This window comes from Octodon degus, unplaced genomic scaffold, assembly GCF_000260255.1.
Source record: "Octodon degus isolate 3935 unplaced genomic scaffold, OctDeg1.0 scaffold00040, whole genome shotgun sequence".
Taxonomy (NCBI): domain Eukaryota; kingdom Metazoa; phylum Chordata; class Mammalia; order Rodentia; family Octodontidae; genus Octodon; species Octodon degus.
Genome location: NW_004524616.1, coordinates 7,224,478 through 7,231,554, shown reverse-complemented (window position 1 = coordinate 7,231,554; position 7,077 = coordinate 7,224,478). Strand labels below are relative to the sequence as shown.

General features: G+C 36.9%; 1 pseudogene; it reads right to left on the bottom strand.

The window, feature by feature from the left end:
- Positions 1-5,853: 5,853 nt before the first annotated feature.
- LOC105742182 lies at positions 5,854-6,801 on the bottom strand (annotated as a pseudogene).
- Between the last annotated feature and the right edge of the window lie 276 nt (positions 6,802-7,077).

Sequence of the window (7,077 nt, the reverse complement as noted above, 5' to 3'; positions counted from 1 at the left end):
TGTTATGGCGGCAATGGGAAAATTCTCACTGGTTGTGATGAAAACATCCCTGTCCTATTAACAAAGTACCTGTTTTGAGAAGCTGCTGGCCTCTACACGGATCACTATGACAGTGGCTGTGCTTCTTAAGTGACCCACCGCATGAAGGTGAGAGAACTGTCCACACCAGAACCTAAAAAGATATCTCACTGATCTGGATTGCACCTTTATTTCTCGAAGAATATCGTATATAAAAAGTGTGAAAGAGACAACCCTGTATAATTTTTATAAGAATGATTACAGAATTTATTGCTGGAACCCCAACACTTCTTAACAAGGAATGCTAAAACAATTAATATGATTCAATTTTAAATTATCTATTGACTGAGTGGATAGTTTGTGCCTGTAAGCCTACAGAGTTGCAGTAGTTATTCAAGTACTGCGTATAAATAAATTTTCTTAAATGAAAATACCATCTCTGTTAATTAAAGTAGATTTTCAAAAGTTACATTGTTTACCTAACATTTAATTAGTGTAAGCATAGTCTTAATACATATTCACCTACTTTAATAGTTTTTCACATTGATTTTGTATAATTTTTAACATGGCATTGATATTTTTCTAAAGCATGCATTGTTTTTTTCTGTATTTTTTGGAAGAGTCTGCAGGGTGTTCAGGGTCTCACTACTAAATCAGACCCGTAGTGATCCGCCTGTTTACAGCGTCCCAAGAGCTGGGATTATAGGCTCACGTCACCACGCCCAGTCTCAATTGCTGTCTCAGCATGCCCCGGAGGTGGGGCTGGCACAAGAATATATTCTTTTCAGCAATTTTATTTAAAAAATTCCCAGTTCCAACATTTTAAAAGTTTTATTTTATTGGACTGGAGAGATAGCTTACTGGCATAAGCATAAGTGCCTGCTTGGCAAGTGGAGGGTCTCAGTACCACACCCTCCCCCCCAAAAAAGTTTTATTTTATAATTGATACTTTCAAACAGTTGACAGTTTTTTTTATCCTGCCTAATGTTATGGAAAAATATACTCCTTGTGACCAGGTACCTTGTAAACTTCAAAAAACTTTCAAAATGATATATAATCTTGAGTTTTTTCTCATACTGAAATGTGTAAAGTTTAACTGATGTATTTTTCCAGGTGTTTTATTTTGCTTTATTTAGACTTTGCTTTGATAAATATTTTTTTAAACCAGAACACATGAAATAAACCCTACTTGTAAACTTTTTGAATAGCTGCAAATTATAGTGCTTCTCAGTTTAATGTTACTCATTAAGCAATGCAAATTTATCCTTTTTTGTTGTATCCTATTTTTTACTTTATTTACTTAATTATTTGGTACAGAATCTTGCTATGCACCTGAGATTCATAGTGATTCTTCTGTCTCAGCCTTTTCAGTGCTGGGATTACAGGCGTGCACCACCATGCCCAGTTTTAGTGGCCTGTGGCAAGGGGATATCGCAGCCTGAGGAACTGGTGATCGGGTCCTTGTGCTTGCCAGGCAGGCGCTATCTCCGTGGCTTCAAATTTATCCTATTAAAAATAGGAGTTTCCTGAAAATATCCTTCCAAGTCTAACCACCACCAAGTTCAGTTATGGAAGTTAAAAGTTGAATCTTATGAACAGTTTGATTTTTTTACTGTTCAGGTTGTTCAGTTTCACATTTAGGTCTCTCTGAGTAGCTCAGGTTCATAGGGGTCCTCCTGCCTCAGACTCCCCAGAGATGAGATCACAGGTGTGAGACACCATGCCCAGTTTCAGTGACCTATTTGAAGAGAGGAACTGGGAATCAAACCCAGGTCCTTGTGCTTGCCAGACTGGCGCTTAGACAATTTGTTGTTAAAGAATACTTTTCAGTATGTTCTGGTCTGCAAGCTTTGTCTCCCAAGGCTTAGTAGAAATGAGACACAAGCTTAAATATCACATGGTTTCTCTTTTATGAGGAAGCCAAATTATAAATTATGTGCTACAAACAGGTACTAATGAAAAATATCAAAATATTGATGGAGAAGTGACAAAATAGATCAAAAATAGCAGCTCGAGGATGGTGAAATTCTTCCTCTTCCCATGGAACATAGTTAATAGAAGTGAATGCTTTTATCAAGCTTATCAAGATATACACTTAATATTGGTGCATTTTACCATATAAAGTATTAATATGATAAAAATTTAATTAAAATATAAAACTAAATCCTTATCTGAGAGAAACTAAGAAAAAATGGAATAAGTTGTATAATCTGCTAACATGTATGCAAATTGGAAATGTGTCCACATGAAAGAAAACATTTTTTCTGTATAACAAGATATACAACAACCCTTATAGAATCACACCATCCATAACATATACCACTGCAGGATTCTTGCTGTGTTTGGGTTGGAAGAGAGGAGGAGCTGCACACAGAGAAAAGGGCTGAAATTTAAAGCTTTGCTCTCATGCACCCAGAATATATGCCTATAAGGTATAATCTTTTGTACTTAAGTTTGAAATTTAAAGATAATACATTAATGCACTTATATGAACAGTTTTATTAAAAGAGGTTTTACATATTTATATTGCAAATTATTCTTTTGGTTATTTTAGTGTACTTCAAAGTAAAACTTCAGTAAACTATGGAAATTCTCAATGCAGTAAAAAGTAACTATAGATAAATAAAACAATATTCTGAAAATTCTTAAATACACATGACTGATTTTTTAGTAAGAAAATAGAAGGAGAGAAAATAGGTCTGTAGCAAAGAAATTGAACTATAATTCTCTGTTTTTCACACATATTGAGTAGGTGATTCACAGCTGCCATTTATAGAAGTTCAATTTTCACAGTCTTGAGGATGAACATCCAACTTTTTATGCAAAGTTAGAGAATACAATTTCTCAAATAAAAGGAATATAAAAAATTCAGATCATTGGCTTAAGGTGAAAATCTACACAGCATTGTCATTCATATAAAACAAAATTAGAATTCTTTGAGAAAGTCATTTCCAAAATGATCTTCATCGTCATACTGTTTCAAATATCCCCTGATCAGAAGGTCTGTTGTTTTCAAACTAGATTTAAAAGTTTGAATTTTAGTAAACAGTCAATGTTAAAAGGTTATAAATATGAGATTCTTAAATCTCCAAATATATTATGCAGCTAGCAATAACCATACATTTTTAGACATCTGTCTCTACTCCTTTCTAATATTCTCTTTGCAGATGTCATACGTATTGTTCCAGAGATAGTGAAGACAGAAGAGAGGGGAATTTAGGCAGATAAGGCACAGGTCCTGAATAGCTAGTTTAAACTTAGGGATTTAAGTGAACTTTAGGGCCTGAGTAATTAACTTGAACAAAGTGATGCTGAGGGCTTAGTATCTGGGACAGAGGTCCCTAACCAAATGGGAGGGATGAGGTGAAATAGAAGTGAATATTTGTATATTCTATATGTATAATTTTATTTCAGCTTATAAGGGTCGAGTCACCTCAAAGGAAGACCCCAAGAGTCGGTCTCTCATGCAAATCACAAAGGGAAAGTTTTATTATCTACGTATACGTAAGGCGGTCTGCACATGCAGGAACAGAGTGCGCCTCTAGTGAAACAGGCATAGTTTTTTAAAGGCAAAAACCACAAAATGGGGAGGGAGCAAGCAAGTTACAGAAGCAGATAGCATTGGTTAGTGTAGGTTGACCTTTACAATAATTGGTGCATTACAATACCGGATGACCAAATGGAGTAAGTCTGGGCGTAGCTGGGGGGTCTAACCTTGTGGCTGTCATGTTCCGGGAACATTTTTAAGAAATCGAGGCATTGTGACCTGGGACATCCTGTTGTTATGGCTTTCAATAGTGAGGCCTTGGGTTTTGGGAATGTATGTCTCTTGCAAGAATTTAAACAAGGGGAGGGCCAAGGGCAACTTCTTGGCTGACTCAGTTGTTTTAGTTGTTTTCCAAGTAACAGGACCCCATCCAAGGTTTTCTTATGTCTTCTTTGTTTTAGGAACATGGATTGCTCAAGCTCTAGGGCCGTAAACCAGTGAGTGGGTCCTTTTAATTGAAACACATTTTATCTATTTATGTCTATATGTGATCTTAAAATTATTTGGGCTTTACAAGCTTATAATGTACATACTAATATTAAGTTCTTTTAAGAGTTTGACCACAAAAATATAATTTATTTCTCTAATTTGGAAGATCATGATAACGAAAAATATTTTAAAAATATTTGCAATCTACAAATAGTCCACTTCATATAAGGGAATCCAAAGTTTTAAAAATTAGGTATGGATCTTTAGGATAGCTTGCTTAGAATATGAAAAGATCATGCACACACTTGAGAACAGTATTAGAAAAAATCAGTATGAAGAAAAGGTGAGCAATGTTATTGACTGCTCTAATTTGTTCACTTTCCCCTTCAAAAAAACATGACTTCCTAAGGTTAAAAGTCAGGTATACTGACTTTCCAAGAGTTTTTTTGCCTAACCTTTGCATCCATAAACTATTACTGCAATCTTTCACATTTAGTTAATTGTTTGACATAATATGTCCTCATCTGAGTACAAGTAAAAAGATGGAAGCAAGTTTCTTTGACCAGTCTCCTTTAATACTGTGTCAAGATGAAAACATGATCATCATGGCAATAAACTTCCCCACTCATTTAAAAATGTAAACAATGTAGGTAGCTGCTGCAAAACCGTGGCTCAATCATTTGTAGTCTTATAATTATAAACAGCTTTCTCACCAGTTTTGTGCGTCTTTTCAAGTATTAGAAAATCCTGTTGGTCTTATACATTAATTTGAACCAAATGTTTTGAGGATCTTTAAAAGCTGTCAACATATTTTAATAATCAGAAATATGTGAAAACATAGTGTCCGTAGGATGGTTTTATGTAAACTTTCGGAACACATTTGAAGTACATCTCAACCTTAAATGGCAGTCCAGGAAGAGGTCTCTGAAGTAAACTGTTTACATTGATTTGCAATCCCATAAGCCTTTATGGTAAACGGTCCTCTTTGAATTTACAACCTTACTTAATTCAGCAGAAAATTGCCTGCTGACTGTGGCAGAGATGCTGTTGAGTGACTTGGGCAGAATTAAAAAAATCTGTCCTGTGCTGTGCAAAAGGGAGGCCTGGGGCTCTCTTGATGACTAGAGAAGAAGAATCCACTGCACATAAGGCAGCCTCTGCCCATGGGGAACTTGGAGCCATGCCTCTGACGGAGGTGATAAATTTGCATAGCATTTGGCATTCATCCAGTCCTAGATGAAATGGCATCAATGAACTGTCACCTCCTCAGCAGCTCTTCTCCAGTGACAATAGAATTTAGATTCTTCCTTTACATAAGCAAGTCTTAAATAGCACTTTCAATGCACAAACTATACTCATAGCTATAGCTTAAGAAAATGCATAAAGTAGATGAGTAATAAAAGAAATACTTGGCAATAAGAGACATAGTCCTGGGGAAGCAAAATATGCCAATAGACAAATTTTTAAAAGGAATTAAATTTCTTCTTTATTTCACCCCAAATTTCTACATTTCACAGTGTTTTTTAAAGACATATTAATTCAGCATCATAATCAGACTATTACATTTAGCAATCAACAGCATGGGTGCAAAAAAAGGTCTACATTAAAACCCTTAGTTGGACTGCTTTACACTTTCCACAGAACAAAACCTAAAATAACCTATTATGCAATGAGCCACAAATACAGTCCTCAAGTTTTTTGCCCATACGCATGAGTATTGTCTAAAATATGTCTTCTTTGTGGCAGCTGGGCCCTGCCACCACTGTGCTTGGCTGAGTTCACAAATCTGTTGTAACCTGTAGCTTCCTTGTCACTTCTCTGGTGGTTCTCTCCTGCTACGCTTTGTTTCCTGGAAGTGTTTAAAATCTTCTGCCACTGCCATAGCTACTGCTGCTGCTGGAGCCACCATAGCCACCTTGATTTCATGGTTTGGTAAAATACTGGCCTCTACCACCATAGGGCCCAGAGCTTCTGCCTCCAAAGTTTCCTCGCTTCATGGGTTCAAAATTTGAAGACTGACTGTTGTAATTGCCAAATTCATTATAGCTTCCACCACCTCCATAATTGCTTCCTTCATTACCAAATCCACTGTCATCATATCCACCACCACCACAGTTGCCACCAAAGCTACCTTGACCACTGAAGTTTCCTCCACGACCAAAACTGTCATTGCCACCAAAACCACCTCCATGGCCACCACCAAAATTTCCAGAACCACTTTGAGCTCTTTGGCTAGATGAAGCACTAGCTGTCTCCTGTATTGACGGGGTTTTTCTCACTTCACAGTTGTGACTGTTCACAGTGTGGTATTTTTGAATGTCAATCTTATCCACAGAATCATGGTCATCAAAGGTTACAAAAGCAAACCCCCTCTTTTTTCCACTGCCTCAGTTAGTCATAACTTCAATCACTTCAGTTTTTCTGTATTGTTCAAAATAATCTCATAAGTGATGTTCCGAAGTATCTTCTTTAATGCCACCTACAAAGATCTTCTCCACCATTAAGTGAGCACCTGGTCTTTGAGAATCTTCTCTTGAGACAGCTCTCTTTGATTCCACAACTCTTCTGTCCACTTTGTGTGGCCTTGCATTCATGGCTGCATCCACTTCCTCCACAGTGGCATAAGTGACAAACCCAAAGCCTCTGGAACACTTGGTGTTCAGATCTCTCATTATCACGCAGTCTGTGAGTGTTCTCCATTGCTCAAAATGACTCCTCCAACTCTCATCATTTGTTTCAAAGCTCAGCCCTCTGAAGAAGAGCTTCTGTGGCTGCTAGGGCTCCTTGGGAGTCTCTGACTTAGACATGATGGCAGTTGGAAGAGAGACTGATGATGCTTCCTCCACAGTGTTCACTAGCAGAAAGGAATAAGCTACTCAACATACTCCTATCACAGTGTTCTATGATTCAGAAAATACATAAATCCTCTTAAAATCATGCCTGTATTGCTTGGTATCATTTACCATGCTTGAAAGTTCTATTGAAAAACAGTTATGTACAGAAAGAAAGGCAGCGGTTGGATAAGTGAAAAATCACACTCATAGGAGCAAAAAGGATACCTGAGTCTGAATCCTGGCTCTGTC